Raw genomic sequence first — 16060 nt, 5'->3', positions numbered from 1 at the left:
ATGGGCTGTGGGGAGGAGGTGGGCCCAGAGGGGGAGAGAAATTCCTTCACGGCATAATGCCCGGCAGCTGCACACAGACTGGAGTCAGCTCCCGTCTTCCCTGTGTCACGTGTGGATGGGAAATCCCTCAAGGCGGAGACCTGCCGTCGTACTTGGCAGAACATCCAACACATAGGTGGCACAATCATTTCCAGTCTCTCATCCCTTTCTCTTTCTCTTTCACCTTTCTTCCATCTTCTTTCTCTATTTCATTCAGGAAGGCCCAGGGAGAATTGGAAGGCTCATGGGACATGTTCAAATTGGCAGTTAAATAAATAAATAAATGGAAAGATCAGCTATAAATAAGGGGGGGAAACTGATGTTTTTAAACTGAGTTGCATTTAGAGTACATCCACTGACACAAGGGGGGTTGAATTAGAAACATAGAAACAGAGCGAGTCAGAAGGGGCCTCCCAGGCCATCTAGTCTGACCCCCGGCTCCAGCCGGCTCCACTCATGACATGCCCACCATGTGGACGTCCAGCCTATCCTTGAACACCCGCACCGATGGGGCCTCAACGGCCTCCCGTGGAAGCCCATTCCACAACCTGGGGGTCCCAACTGTCAGGAAGTGCTTCCTGGCATCCAAATGGAACCCTGGTTCCCTGAGCTTGGCTCTGTTGGGATGCGCCTTGCCCTCCTCTGCAGGGGAGAACAGGCCTCTGCCCACCTCTGTGTGACACCCCCTCACGTACCTATATATCGCCAATAGTCAATTAGTTATTACTTAGGAAAGACTCACCATTTTCAATGGTTTTCTCTGTATATGGGATCATCTGCGAGGTCTGTTCTGTCTTTCTAGAAATACTTTCTAGACACAAATATCATTTGTATCAAGAGGCCTCTGTATCCCCAAGAGGCAATGTTCTGACAAAGAAGCAAGCCCATACGGACCAGCCACACAATTCAGTGGGATTTTTTTGCTTAAGATAGGACAGATTAAGAAGGAAGGCAGGTATTTCATGTATGCATACCCGCAGGCAGGAAGCATTGCCAAACAGAGCTCCATCCATCAGAATGGGCAAACTCTGAATTCTTAAGGATGTCTCACAAAACATGGAAGGACATTTTGTTTAAGAGCTGTTACATGGTACAAAGAAACACAATTTAAAAAGGAATTCCAAATCCTTACAAATGATAGCGAGAGATTCTGTACCTCTCTGCTCCAAAATACATCTCACCGAGTCCAGTGGGATTAAGTCCCAGCTAAGAGCAGAGCAGACCTTGAAGTTCAGCCTGTTTCTTTGCCATTATCCTAAATCTTCAAGTTCGACCTAAGACTGCAGCCTAATTCTCACCAAGGCAGTCAGCCCTATACCTGAATCGTGCCTCTTCAGATTCCAGAGACCAAACACCTCTTGCCTCACTCCTCACACCAAGAAATCTAGCTATCCAGGATGAATGTGTTCTAACCCAGCCTGGTACCCAGTACGCTAATTTTCCAGAGTGCCTTTTCAACGGAGTATCCAATCCTGCGCTTTCCCTGCATTCTGCAGTGATACAGACGATGCAAAGAGCCACCATCTCATTGCAGTATAACAGTCAGAGAACCTGGTGCACTCCACAATTCCCATCATGGCTGGCCAGCCAGCCGGCCAGGCAGCACCATGGGCTACGATGGCTGTAAATTTTGAATGCTGTGAAGGAAGGCATATGAAGTTGGGGCATCAGTGGCTTCCCCACAGCCCCGTCAACTGTGTGGGCCGCAGTCCTGAGCGGTTGGACAAGCCCTGAATGAAAAATAGTTCACCTACCCGAGGCACTACATTCAGCCGGCAGGGTGTTTTTTTACAACCTGCACTTGCTGATACTTGCAATGAGCCAGGCAAAAGGTTTATTTATCTTGGGAGCATTCCTTCCAGCCCTCAGCACAGAAACGCCCTTTGATTAGAAAGGAGAAGGGCTGCTGCTTGGTGGAAGCACCACCGAGACGGCCCGGATGCAGGCCACAGCATCGCCAAAACCCTGGAGAGGTGCCCCTCAGCCTCTTCCGGTGGCTGGGTGGGTCAGACTCTGACTCCCATCAGCCCTAGCCAATGTGTTGCATAACTATGGGGATGATGGGGGGTGCAATCTGACAGATATAAAGGGCAGGCTGGGGTAGACAATATGGAATTAGCTAGCTATGATTTCTTGATAAAAAGCTACCCTTTGTTCTATTAATTGAAGGAGAGGGGCATTTTTTATTTACATGAGCCTTACATTAGCCAAAGAGTCAATGTTTGCAAAATGCTCTTCTAGTTTAGCAGGCTGTAAGTCACTATTCCAGTACAGAAATTAGTATAGACAGAGTACAAATACCTAATCAATATATAACTTTGCACACATACTTATAGTGTACATTGCTTCAAATTCAGTAAGCAGGAAGTTACTGTGTTTTAATTTCACCTCTTAAAAGACTCACAGAGGAAACCTGCCAGTCAATACCAAAATGATTCCCTTCCTTGTTGAGAACTAGCCCAATGCGGGGGCTGAATGCATCAACTGGAAAGTCCCTGGTTCAAATCTCACCTTGCGCTAACCCTGCCTGCAGCTACTAGCCAATCCCTTCTCGTAGTCTTTTTATGGAATGGCTTCATCTTACTGGGCTAGAAAATTGAAGCAACACACACTTATTGAAGCTTCCCCACACTTATGCTACAATATTACTGATTATATAAATATTATTCTTACCAGACTTCTGGGCACAAAGCCACACTTAAAAACAGGTAGTTGTGGGAAGCTATTAACTATCAACACCTGTAGCACTTCACCTGATGGGTAAAGGAGTGATTCACTTTTATCTACCAGCTGGGAATTAAAGGGGAATGGGAAAATTACTTTCTTAGCTCTGCCAAAAGAAACAGATATAATAAAGCCACTAGTTCCCTGTATCAAGTTGATTTTTTTTGATACATTGCATATTACTGCTTCAATGGTTTGACACCCAATTTTTTCAGAGCTCTTAGCAGAATGTCAGAAGTTTTGAGACTTTTGAGCTCTAACCCCCAAACTGTGGATGCTCAATGACCTAGTCCTGAAAGTGTTTATGCAGCAGCCAGTGCTGCGGGTTTCTTGGAAAGAACGTTTCTTGGAAACTTTGATCTGAGGTTGTAGTTTCCTTTTTTCATTGCCAGTGTTCAAAGCTAATAAATACAATGAGGGATGTTGTTATTACTTTTCCTAACTTGCGTACATACTCCACCTTTCTTCCTCCAGCAAAGAACTCCATATTTACTACCTTTTTATTTTATCCCCACCACAACCACCACCACCACCCTGTAGGTTGTGACTGGCCCAAAGTCACCTTTGGCTGAGCAGGGACTAGAGCCCGGATTTCCCGAGTCCCAGTCCTGCACGCCTCATCACTACACCCCACTGCCTCTTCCAGTCCAACATCATGTAGGGACCCAGCTTTGGGGACAGCTGACAGCCCCTGTCCGAGCTTACTTGGCGGGCAGCCCCGGGAAGCAGCTCGGCCTTTCCGGCATGTACCTGCACAGGTTCATGGGCACGCACCTTTGCTCGGGAGCAAGCGGGCTGCTTGCCACGGGCCTACTCAAGAGGAGGCGGCGCGGGGCGGCTGCCCGGGCTCCACTCGCGCTCGGCGACTCGGCTTGCCCGGGCGCTTGCCTGGGAGCGGCTCGCGGCGTGGCGCGCTGCCCGGCCGGGCGCAGGTGTCCGGACGAAGCCCGCCCCCGGCTGCAGGGGCGCCCAGCCAGCCTCGCCAGGACCCGCGCCGCTTCCTCGGCGGTGGCCCCGGACGCCCCTCCGGCCGGACCCGCCGTGGCGAGGCTCCCGGGCGCCCTGGGCCGGGCCCCTCCAGCTCCCCGTGGCTCTCGCCCCGCGCGCCCGGCCGAGCGCAACCCAACCCGCCCCGGCCCGGCCCCGGGAGAGACTTACCGGCTCAGGAGACGCCGGGTGGCCCCGCGCGGCCCCTCGCCGAGTCGCCGCCTCGCCCCGCCTCGCCCCGGGAGCCGCCAGGGAGTCCGCGCGGCGGAGGCGCCGCAGAGCAGAGCAGAGCAGAGCGAGCAGCGCCCGGGCGAGCGCGCCCTCGCCGGCCCGGCCCGGCCCGTGGCGGGGCGGGGCGGCGCGCCCTCCCGCGGCGAGCCCCGCCGGCCTCCTCGGGCGCCCTCGCTCGCCTCGCCCTCCGCGGGTGCGCCGGGTGGGTGGGCGGCCCAGCTGCCAGCTCGTGGCCCTCGCCTCGCCTCGCCGCCCGGCGCGTTTGGAAGAGACGCCGGGCGATGGCTGTGCAAGTGGCCGCAGATGAGAAGCGCCACGGAGGGTCTCTAACCCGGGAGGAGGCTTCAGCCTGGACCGCTTGGTGTGAGAAGTTCCTAGTTCTCAAGCAACGAGTTTGGAGCTGCTTCCCCTGCAGCCGGGTGGCCATCCCGGAGAAGCTCGGAGCGGCTGGGTGGAGGACACCTTCAGGGCCCAAAGAGGAGTGTCCTTCTTTCTCAGATTCCGCTCATTGGCTGCCATGGGGAAAAGGGGACCTGGGGAAGCGGGGTGTCTTTGCAGAAACACCCCGTTTGCTGCAGCTGGTCCTGAGGTGGTCCCTTCCGAAGGCGTGGGAGATTTGGGTATGAGACACACAGAGAGCTGGATTTATGATTGACGTGTCCATGGCTGGCCTCATGTGAAGGTTGCGGTTACTTTGCACTGGTTGTGTAGCTTTGTAGGTAGCACAATGCTCATGGCCTGTGTTAGCAGTGCCAAGGTCCTGGAAGACGGATCTAGGTTGCCGGATAGAAGGCTGAAATCCAAGACCTCCAAAGGTGGCCTTCTGGGAAATGCTACCTGTGTGAGGCCAGGTAAACAGGTGGAGCTGAAGAGTCACAGTGCAGTGGGACAGGGAGGGGGTGTTCAACTGTCTGTGGCGTTGGGGAAAATTTTGGGAAGAGCTAGACCTGTGGAAGCGGGATGGGCTCTGCTCGAAGCGAAGTGGAACCAATCTGCTAGCCCAGAACATAAAGGAGGTGGAAAAGTGGCTTGGAAACAAGCTGAGAGGTTCCAGGAAGCAGCTGGCCGGGGACAAACCATCCCTAGGGATGAAGAGGAAGAAGCTGCTGAGCTAAAACATGGGAACCACTCGACGTGGTCTAAGTGCCAAAGTAGAAGACACACGTGTCAGAGACATCTCGGGAGGGACGCGATGGAGAGAGTTCCACGCAAAGGCTGGACACCTCGGTGTCAAAAGGAGATGGGTGGCTGGTTTTAAAGGAGACCCTAACTAAGAGATGGATGGACTCCATCAAGGGAGCCACGGCCTGGAAGTGGGAAGAGCTGAGGCAGACCGCTGGGGATCCTGGAGGGGCTTCAGTGGCAGGGTCACCAGACGCTGGAGGTGGCTTGGCAGCAAGGAGCCACACCAACGGATAGAGTCGGCCGTGTGGAAGTGTGGTGGGATGGAGAGAAGCAGTGGGATGTGGTCATCTCTGGACCAAAACTCGCCAGGAAGGAGCCCGATGGGTGGACTGGAGGAGAGGTTGCTCTGTACCTCAAAGAGGACACAGTGCTGAGCAAATGGAAAACCCTTGAAAGGGGTAAACCTTTTTACAGAAGTGTTGTCTATGTCAATACCAGGATCCAAACCTAGACCTTCAGACCAGAAGGCTCAGCCTAATCTTGACAGGGAAAATGAATGTGTTTTAACATTGGGTGAGTTCTTTGACCTCTGCACTGATTGAATAAAAGCATGTTCTGGTCACGATGAAAGATTAAATTCCTTGATGTTCTGAATGACTGGGCCCTGGAATAGTTGGCCATGGAGCCAAATAAAGGGGAAGCAACTCTGGGTTGAATTCTGAATGGTGTCGCCCTCTACAGGTTATGAAGACTGTGCATTTGAAATATGTTCAAAGAGAATATATTTCAAATATTTTCAGATCATATAATTTTGAAAAAGTTGAACACAATGATCTTACATTCGAGTGGGAGGTTGCCAAGCAAGTTCTGCGTGGCCCCATTTGACTTCATTGATGAAAACTTTTGTAAAATTAGGGAAGTGGTAAAAGGAAGGTGAATGTGAAGGTCAAAAGGCCAAGACCCCTTCAAAATGCCTCAAGATTATTCAAACCCTAACTTTGTTTGTAGGTGTTTGGATGAATGGAGCCAGCTGGAGCTGGGGGTCAGACTAGATGGCCCAAGAGACCCCTTCTGACCTGCTCTGTTTCTATGTGTTGTCTCTGGTACATGGCCACCCTATGAATAAAGCCTTCCAAAATGGCATTTCATGACAGCCCTGCTCAGCTCTTCTAAATTTAAGTACTGCAGTCAGTCCATCTCATGTTTGGTCTTCCTTTTCTTCTTTTGCCTGGGGAGGCAAAGGGTTAAGCCACCTGCATGGCCCCGATCCCAGTTGCACACAGCCACATGTGTAGCAGCTGCATCCGAGGAAGGAAACGGTGCTGGCAGCTCTAATCACAGAAGATCAACATGATTTAGGACTGCAGAAATATTTTGCTTGGCAATCCTGAAGTCTTGGTTCTTCTGTCAGTGTTTGCCCTCTGATGGGCGATACTGTTCATTGCAGTGCTAAAGAAATCCAGGCAACACGGTTTTGTTGAGCTAAGAGCAAGCAGTTGCATGTGCCACAAAAAAACAAAGACAAAACGAAACAAACAAACAAAAAAACCCAGCACTATTTTAGCTTGAATAGCTTGTCACTGAAATTTGGCTGTGAAATTTCTCTTTGGTACAAGCAGTTCCTTGTCCTCTTCTGAAATGTTCACGTCATTTTAGCTGCATAACAGTTTTAGCATGTGCGCTTCTGTGCATGTGCAAAATTCCTTTTTTCTGAAGAGAAGGGTGATGCATTTTGGAGAGGCAGATAACCTAAAATCAGTGTGCCTTTGAGCATGTGTACGGTATCTTTTGAATGAAATGCTAGCTCTTTGCCTCTCTGGAGATTGAGTTGGCCTAAAATCTGATGGTTTGCACACTCGTTTACTTCTCTAGGGAACGGATAACTTCAGTGTGTGTGTTGCCACTAGAAAAATTGTGTAGACAATGAATGGGATCAGAGAATGGTGCTCTTTTCCTTAAAAGTTGGAAAATACCTCTGCTATTTCCAAGCCCAATTCTGACCTCATTCGCCTTTCAGGAACATCACTGAAATCTGAGGGGTGGGGTGGGACCTGGCCAGTTCCACCAGTCCGCCCATGTTCCTCAAATTCCCCCTCAACATCTTCATCCAATTGCACTGATAGTGGTAGAAACACTTAGCTTCCTTGGTACGTGCAGCAACCCAGGGTCCTTGGGAAGCTGACATCGGGTACCCTGGGAAAATTAGATTTCCCAGGGCTCCTGCTGCCTGGATTACTGTTGCAGCGGCAGCAGGACGTGCCCCCATGGTGGAGGGAAGCATCCTCTGCGGGAATTTTGCAGGCTTTAATTCCACTGCAGCCAGGTCAAGGGAAGAGCGGGGCTAGGTGGAATATTTGAATATTCCGCTGCATCAGGTTGCACCCTGGGCTTCCTATTTCATAATCTGGGCAGTACAGTGCAATAGCTGGCTTTCAGCTGGGGAGGCCCAGGTGACCATGGGCCCGTCCCTGCGTGTGTCCACAGGTCATGCTCAGCCACCCTGGGAAAGAGCCAGCATGGGCTGGCTGTTCACTAACTCACCGTGCTCCAGACAGATGATGGTTCCCGTCATCCTCCCAGCTGGATTCCCCGGTGCCTTTGTGGCAGAAGTTCTTGTTGCCGCGGTCCCTGTTTCGGCTCCTCGTCCGCAACTGGTCTGAAGTGGAGCTGGCTTGCGGGAGAGAGAATTCATTTTATGATTCATTCATTTTTTTCTCCAACAGTCCACCCCGCAAGACTTTCAGAGTTGCACAAGACTACGTCTCTGATATTTAGCCAAGCAACCCTGTATTTTCTGCTTCCATTTTGACATGAACACTGCTAACTAGCACACACTTTTAAAAAGTGGGTTTCATGTTACTCTAAAGCAAGTGCAGCCCTTCCTGAAGGAACAGCAAGTGCAGGGACACCCCCTTGTCCCTCACTCCCCCCCCCTTCCTACCTGTCACATTCATTTGCAGAAAATAAAGAGAGCGGTCAGCTGAGAAGGGAGGAGGGGACTCATGAAGATTGCCAGGAGGGGCAGAAGGAATTTGGGCCGCTTGGCTCTTGTTCCTGACGACCCATGATAAAGTCACCCTGCCGGGTCCGGATGACACAGCAAGCCAGTGTGGGTACAACAACCCTAGAACAAACCTTGACTTCTCGGAGTGGCTTGCTTGTGAAAAATAGGCTACTCTTTAGAAATCACACTGGATTCTCACGATGCGACAAGCCACCATGATGGGTGAGTCGTGGTCTTATGCAAGCCAGGTCACTGTCTCGCAACCTGACCTGCCCCTCAGAGTAGTTGTGAGGTTTAAGCGGTGAAATCGTGGAAGTGATCCTGTTATTCAGTTCTGAAAGGAGCAGTGCATGCAAAACAATGTATAGCATCCCTTGGCTTGCATCTCCCTGCAAAGAACAGGACACATTCCTGCAGATTGTCTAGATTCTGGAGTTTCAAGACCACCCCTGCAAACCTTGGCTGTAGTTCATTTTCTAATTTTCATTAGAGGACTCAGCAAAGAGGGGAGGGGGCTTTTTATGCAGTGCAGTGAGGAAAGCAAAAAGACTTTATCTGGTCTCATGGTTTTCTCCCATCCAGGATGTGGATAAACTGTATAGCGGGATGTGCGGGACCACTTTTAATTTGGCAGATGCTGTTACCCCCTTTTCTAATGCCTGCATTCATCCGGCACTTTCGTCATGTTGGTTCCTCTCCAGAAATTACTTTTCCTCCTGCGTCGACTTCAGTATGATTCAGAGAAAGGCTGCCAAACTCTTTTCATAAAACCATTATGTCTTCTCTGGCTTTAGAAGCATTTCTGGGATGGGGGATGTTTGAGAAAAGGGTACATCTGTTTGCAGTTGTAATGTTTGTTCTCCAGCCATGCCTGGACTTCAGCTAGGCCAACATCCAAGGGGAAAAAGGGAGCCAAGGACAAAGGCATACCAAGCAGCGACAGGTGGGCTTGGGGGAGAAATCTAGTTCTTCCACTGAAAGCAAGTTCTTGTATACCGGAGATACATTCACACCTACACCCTTAAAAGAACAGTCCAGCGTCTACTCCAGCAAGTGAGTGTCAAGCCCGCCGGACTGGTTGCAATTCAAATGCAGTCAGAAGTAAGTGCTTGAGTATAATAGGAGTGAAGTATTTGACTGTTTAAAGTACTCCCGAAGTATGTATGTATTTTTGCTATTTTCATTTCATAGAATCATAGAAGAGTAGAGTTGGAAGGGGCCATGAAGGCCATCAGGTCCAGCTCCCTGCTGTTGCAGGACAGCGAGTCACACCATCCCACTCAGAGAGCTGTCCAGGTTCTTCTTGAATGTCTCCACCGTGGGAGAGCCCCCCATCTCTCCAGGCAGCTGGTTCCACTGCTGTATTGCTTCGACAGTGAGGAAGCTTTTCCTGGTGTCCAGCCTAAATCTGGGTGATCGCAGCTTGAATTGACTATTCCATGTCCTCCACTCTGGGATCAGCAAGAAGAGATCTTGACCTTCCTCTTTGTGACAGCCTTGGAGGCACTTCCAGAGGAATATCATGTCCCTCCTCAGTCTTCTCTTCTCAAGGCTGAACATGCCCAGTTCTCTCAGTGTCTCCTTGTTGTTGTTTGAAGAGTCATGTCTGACTCTTCACGACCCCATGGACAACAATCTTCCATGCTCTCCTGTCCTCCACCATATCCTGGAGTCCACCCAACCCCACAGCCACCTCTCCAGGGACCCCCATCCAGGCACCTCAACCTCCAACCTCTGCCATCCCCTTCTCCTTTTGCCTTCAATCATTCCCAGCATCAGAGTCTTCTCCAGGGAGTCTTTCCTTCTCATTAGGTGGCCAAAGTACTTGAGTTTCATCTTCAGTCCCTGGCCTTCTAAAGAGCAGCCAGGGTTGATCTCCTCTAGGACTGACTGGTTTGATCTTCTTGCAGTCCAAGAGACTCGCAGGAGTCTCCTCCAGCATCACAATTCAAAGGCCTCAATCCTTTTGCGCTCAGCCTTCCTTATGGTCCAAATTTCACAGCCATGCATTGCAACTGGGAAAACCATAGCCTTGACTATACGCACTTTTGTTGGCAGGGTGATGTCTCTGCTTTTTAGCATGCTGCCTAGATTTGCCATAGCTTTCCTCCCAAGGAGCAAGTGTCTTTTAATTTCTTGGTGGCAGTCCCCATCTGCGGTGATCTTGGAGCCCAGGAAAATAGAATCTGTCACTACCTCCATTTCTTCCCCATCTATTTGCCAGGAATTGAGAGGACTGGATGCCATGATCTTAGTTTTCTTAATGTTGAGTTTCAAGCCAACTTTTGTGCTCTCCTCTTTCTCCCTCATCAACAGGCTCTTTAGTTCCTCTTCACGTCTTCATTCATACATAGCTGCAAATACACAACATATTATCAGGCTCCCTGTTACGTGACAAGCAACCCTGCACGCTCACCCATGGATCATGGTTTTTCACCTTGGCGCGCTGGACAGACGGCCAAGTGGTTTCCACATTATTGTGGTTGCCACCCTCTCCATTCAGACCCCCTGCTGTGCTCCTGTATCCCACTGTCACCATTCCAAGCTGCATTGCTCATCATCTGCATCACCTACCTCTGCATCACTGGCTCAGCCATAGAGGCTGGATGGCTAGAGAGGCTTCTGCAGCTGCTGCTCCTTCCAGGGGACTCTGTGGTAGGTGCATAGCAAGACCATAAAAACCGCTATCCCACGTTCTTTATGTATTACCAGTGCGGGCAGCTTCCCCCGTCGTGCCCATCCCATAAAATCCAAAGGAGCAGTGATTAAAAAAAGCACACAGGTTTATTGCATATCAATCTCATGTATAAATCCGTCGTAGCATTGGAAAGATTACATTTGGTATACATTCCTATTCTACAGCATTAACCTCAAAATCAGCGTTTTCTATCCATTTTTAAAGGAATTTCTCTACACAAGTACATGGATTTCCATATTTTTATCACAAGCTTCAAAGTGATTTTTTTGTAAAATTGCCTTTATTTTCATTATATTTTACATGTCACTTTTTCTTCTTTTTAAATTTCATTTATTCTTCCAACAAAGTGATTTCATATTAATTAATAACTGCCACTTATTTAAAATTTTCCTTGGCAGTTTGAGACTTCTAGCCCCTGTCACAAACAAAATCCACAAATGAAACAACAACCAAAACCAAAATAAACAACAAAAAACCCCAAACAAAATCCGTAATCACATATACATAAGTGTATCTACTGATTCTTTTTAATAAAAATTTCACAAACGGACACAAGAATGACTGCTAAACACAAGTCATGCACGTCATCGTCATCTTTTTTTCTTTTTTTTTACTTATAAACAGAATAGAAGCAATATACACTCCAGAATGCTAAGGGACTAGCACCTTTCTCTTTCGCAATGTTTTAAAAACATTATTTGAAAAACCAGACATTTACAATTGATTAAAAAAAAGACTATGCAGTTCTATAGAGAAATAAAATACCCTAGCTCAAATGTGTATTCTGTAACAACGGCAAGGAACCAGGGAGAATGAGAACAGTAATCCTAGCTACCGTGTGTGTGTGTGTGTGTGTGTGTGTGTGTGTGTGATTTTTTTTTTAACATGAAAAATTACATTTTTTTTGTAGGCAGGCAACGGACAGGAAAGAGCTTGCATTTTGAAGATTGCAAGCAGGTCGGTGAAGGACAAAGTCCTGTACAAATGGCAGGGGCATTCTGGGAGATGCAGGCTCCCTCCCCCCCTCCATCTAAACATATTTATTATATTTATATCTCACCTTTCCCCCCATGTGGAATTCAAGGTGGCTACGGGCAGTTCCTAGCTGGTCTCCTCTCCAAGCTCAGGCCAGCCCCACTCCTGCCGGGCTTCAACATGGTGGATTCCGTATGTGCCTTCAGACCATGCTCTAACCCTAAACCTGCACCTTAAAACAGCCAGGCATTTCTACACTATGGGCATGCATCTGTTTTATACCTTTTTTGTTTGTGTTCCCACAAAAGGAGCCAGAGACTTGGTGTTGACTCAGTGGTGGCACCAGGCTAAGAATTTGGGACAGAAGTCGAAAGCCCAGATCACATAATGGGCAGAGTTTCCCACTCCCAAACCAAAAATAAAACATGGGAATGTTGGCTTAACACACCTGGAGTATCTAATGGTACTGTAGAAACAGTAACACCATTGAGTAGAGTGTGCGACATTCCTTCGCTGTAAGGCCAAATTTATCGGTGGTGGCGAGGCTTCCCTGTTGCAGGTCCCCTGGGACCACTGAATTTCAATTCCAAGCATTCTCTGGGGCGAGCAGATGATCAAGGAAGTTCAGCAGGAGAATCCTAAACAAATCTACATGGAAGTTTTGAGGGATTTACTCCCGAGGAGATGTGTACAGGATTGCACCTCTGTCTATAGTGTAGATATGCCCTGTTTGAGAAATGGCTTTAAGATGGTTTCTTCTGTAAATTGCCAGTTGGGAATAAAAGTAGCAACGAATAGATATGTTGTTTTAAAACTGATATTAAGGAACAAAGGATCAAAGACACGCAGGAATGAGAAAAAGAAAACTTTGAGTCAGGCAAAACAAGAGCTTTTAGTCACAGTATCCATTAAATAGAAAATAAATGAGTTCTATGGCTTTGAAAATAAGACTACTGACCATTATGTAAAAACACAACTTTGCCCACATACCACTGGTAGGGGGTGCAAGCACATTGCCTTCATTTTTCTAAATGTCTATACCATGAAAATTTCCCCCTCCCTCAAGCCACAACGAAAATAAAATAAAATACAACATATTAATATCATGAATGTCAGTAGCTTGCAGTACATTTGGAGTGAAACTCTTTCCAGTGCATCTAATGCTTAGATTTTTTTTTTCCTTACTGCCTACATTTGTACATGGATGCAATCCATCAGAAACTTGGAAAAGTCTCGACACAAAAGCTGCAGCCTTCCTGCACAGCTTCTATCCATTGCAAAGTCCTTCAAGAACAGAATGCCCCAGGGGACCCTACCACTGAAGTGCTTTTTCAGAATTTGTCACCCAAAATGCAAAGATGGAAGAGCCTTCCCTGCCTCACAAAGATCTCGAGAAATTCTAACATGGAAAGCTGACTATATACTCAGCTGGACCAAGCAGTTTCTTCTCAATCGCTTTGTGGTGCATTTCTGCAGCCAGGAGCCCTCAAAAAACCGGGGTAGGCTTCTCACACCACATAGACCCCAAGGAAATCCTAAATCACGCAGGAAACGTACTTGGATGCAGAAGGCTCCATCTCGCAGGGATTCACCCTTAACAGCTAGGAGGTTACTCCACCATGTCTACCCTTTCCCATCACATGTTCTCTAGATCTTTCGGAAGATTGTTGAGGGATCTGCATTGGACCAGCAAGGAATATTGAGACCATTTAACAGCAGCAACAGAATGTCCCCATCCCCCCAACCACACGCCATCAACCTACTGGTAAAGGAAAGAAAGCGTAGGGTAAACCAGGAGTGGAGTTTTATGTGGAACTTGGGTTTTGCAATTCTACTGCTCGGCATACATTCCTCAGGAGACTTTAATTCTCAGTGTATGTCTTTTGTACCAGGCTCCATCTTGGGGTTCCGATAAAAAATAAAGTCTGGAAAAGGTAGGGATTGAATTTGGGAACTTTTGCACGTGTGGTTCTGTGACTGAGCTTCAGCTCCTCTTTAAGTGCTGGTTTTTAAAAAAGGGATTAAGTAGAAAAGTGGATTGTGTATGCAAGTTATACTTCCTTGGTTATGCTGTGAACACTCTCACACTGCTTGTTTGCTGGCAGCGTTACAGATTTAAATATTCACGGGATCAAGTTTTTTAAAAGGAAGGCAGCAACTTTGACCATTATTTTCACACGATCTCACCAGGGGCTTTTGTAAAGACAAGGTAGAATCACAGAAGAGGGCAGAACTTTCACAAGGATGTTGTGAGTTTGCCCCGTACTGTGCTTGTTTCTTTTCTTTGCGTGTGCGTATTTTGTTGCTTAGAGTCACCTTTCATGACTTGGACACCTCTTGGAGTGGGGAAAAACCCACAGAACTGGAGATTTAACATCACCAATGCAGACAAGAAGGAAGAATCCACAGAAACAAAGACTTGGTTCGCACAATCAAAACAGACCAGTGTTGGTTGCTTAAGCCATGGTGGACTGTGGCGAGTGATGGACCAGGATTGCACATCCATTATCCTAAGAACCCAGAGACTGTGTGTTGGAGAAGGTTGTTTACTCCACACATAACTCCTGGTCCCTGACACGCACAACCACCGCCAGGAATTAAATATTCAAGATGGCCCCTGCTTGTTCTGCACCACGTCTGGCTTGCTTGGCCCAGAGGATTTCCCCCCTCACGGGTGGGCTTCAGAGAAGCAGGAAAAGTTATGTTAGATCAGCCTGGAGAAAGGCTTCCTGCACTGGTTCACATGATTGAGGAACCCTGGTGATCGGCAGCCCTGTTTGGTGTGGTCACATGGCCGCTTGAATATTCAACTCTGAGCTGGTGGCCTTGAGACAGACAGTCCTCACAAGACCCATGGTCTTTAAATGTATGCGGCATGGAATATGTGAATCCTGCATATAATCAATCACAGTTCACCATGAAAAGCCTACACGGGGTTAAACAAGTCACTTTTCCTTGCTTCTGATATAATCGTTAGTGGTCGTTCAGTTTTCTCACTTCACCGCTCACCTGCCTGTAAAGGGACTCCAGTGCAGATAAACGTTTTCCAACTTCTCTCCCCCTCCTTCTTTGACTCTGCACTGAACTCCTTGGCCGCCATCTTGGTCTTGGCTACTTTCTGACTACCCGTTCAGAACCATGGGAGATCTCCACAAATATGTGTGTCTCACCACAAGTTTCAGGCCGAGTCAGGGATGTTGCATGAACTTGCTTCGGGCCAAAATAAAGGGAAGGTTGCAAGAAAACTGACCACAATTTTGCAGTTCCACAACGATGATTTTGCAAGGCGTAGAGGTAGTACGACCCACAAAATTGCAGTCCAAAGTGGTGATGCCCTACGAGGGAGGCAGCGATCACAAGACAATGAGAAGATGGAAATGGAGCATCATCACAAAAGCTGGTCTCTGCCAGACACCACCCAGAATGCTTTGCTCCGTAGGATTGGTTCTAATTCACAGAGAGAAGGTAGAGAGACATGAACTGGCGGCACGGTCCCCTTGATCCCCTACCAGCAAGTCAACTTCCCATCCTCACACAACGTCACACAATGTCTGCTTCTGTTGTGTAGCTTCACTAGCACCAAGAAAGCTCCATATATGTGCTGCTGCTTTGTCGTGGCTTGGCAAAAGGACACTCCTAAGCTGCTGGACTGGGAGAAGGGCGGGATGTGCTGGAAAGAGGGGAGAGAGACAAAGGAATGGCCGCAGTCGCCTTTCCACACTCCCCAGAAGGCCTCAGGTTCTCCTCTGTGAGAGAGAAGATCCCAGAGCCTTCGCACAGACACCAACAACCTTCCTGGAATGGAGTCAGTCAAGAAATGCCTTCACCTCCATCTTGGCATTCAGTAATGCTGTGGCAGCATCAGAGATGGCCATAAATGAATTACTTCTGTTTGCGCAGCCTTGTGTTTAGCTGACTGCCCTCATGTCCTTGGTAATTTGATCGCCGGCATAGGCAACCCGATAGCCTCCAAACGCTTCTAATGCCAACCTCTACAACCACTGAATGCTGGCTGGGGCTGTTGGGAGTTGTAGTCCCCAAATCCTGAAGGTACCAGGCTGTCTCCCTTCTGATCTGCACCATTTCAAATCAAGCGTCTAGTCCTTCCAATCACAACATTTGTATTTCAAGCAAAGGGAATATTTTCTCAAGCGTGAGGGCATACCATGCTTTTTAACGGGATCTGCTGAGAATCTCAGAAACTTGTTAAGGGTCCTTCATAAGCAAATCAGTAATAATGGACAATCCGAGAAAGGCAGTTTATCCACAACCACTGA

Source organism: Varanus komodoensis, unplaced genomic scaffold (assembly GCF_004798865.1).
Source record: "Varanus komodoensis strain SLA01 unplaced genomic scaffold, ASM479886v1 scaffold48, whole genome shotgun sequence".
Lineage (NCBI taxonomy): Eukaryota > Metazoa > Chordata > Lepidosauria > Squamata > Varanidae > Varanus > Varanus komodoensis.
Note: the sequence above shows the minus strand (reverse complement) of the source record.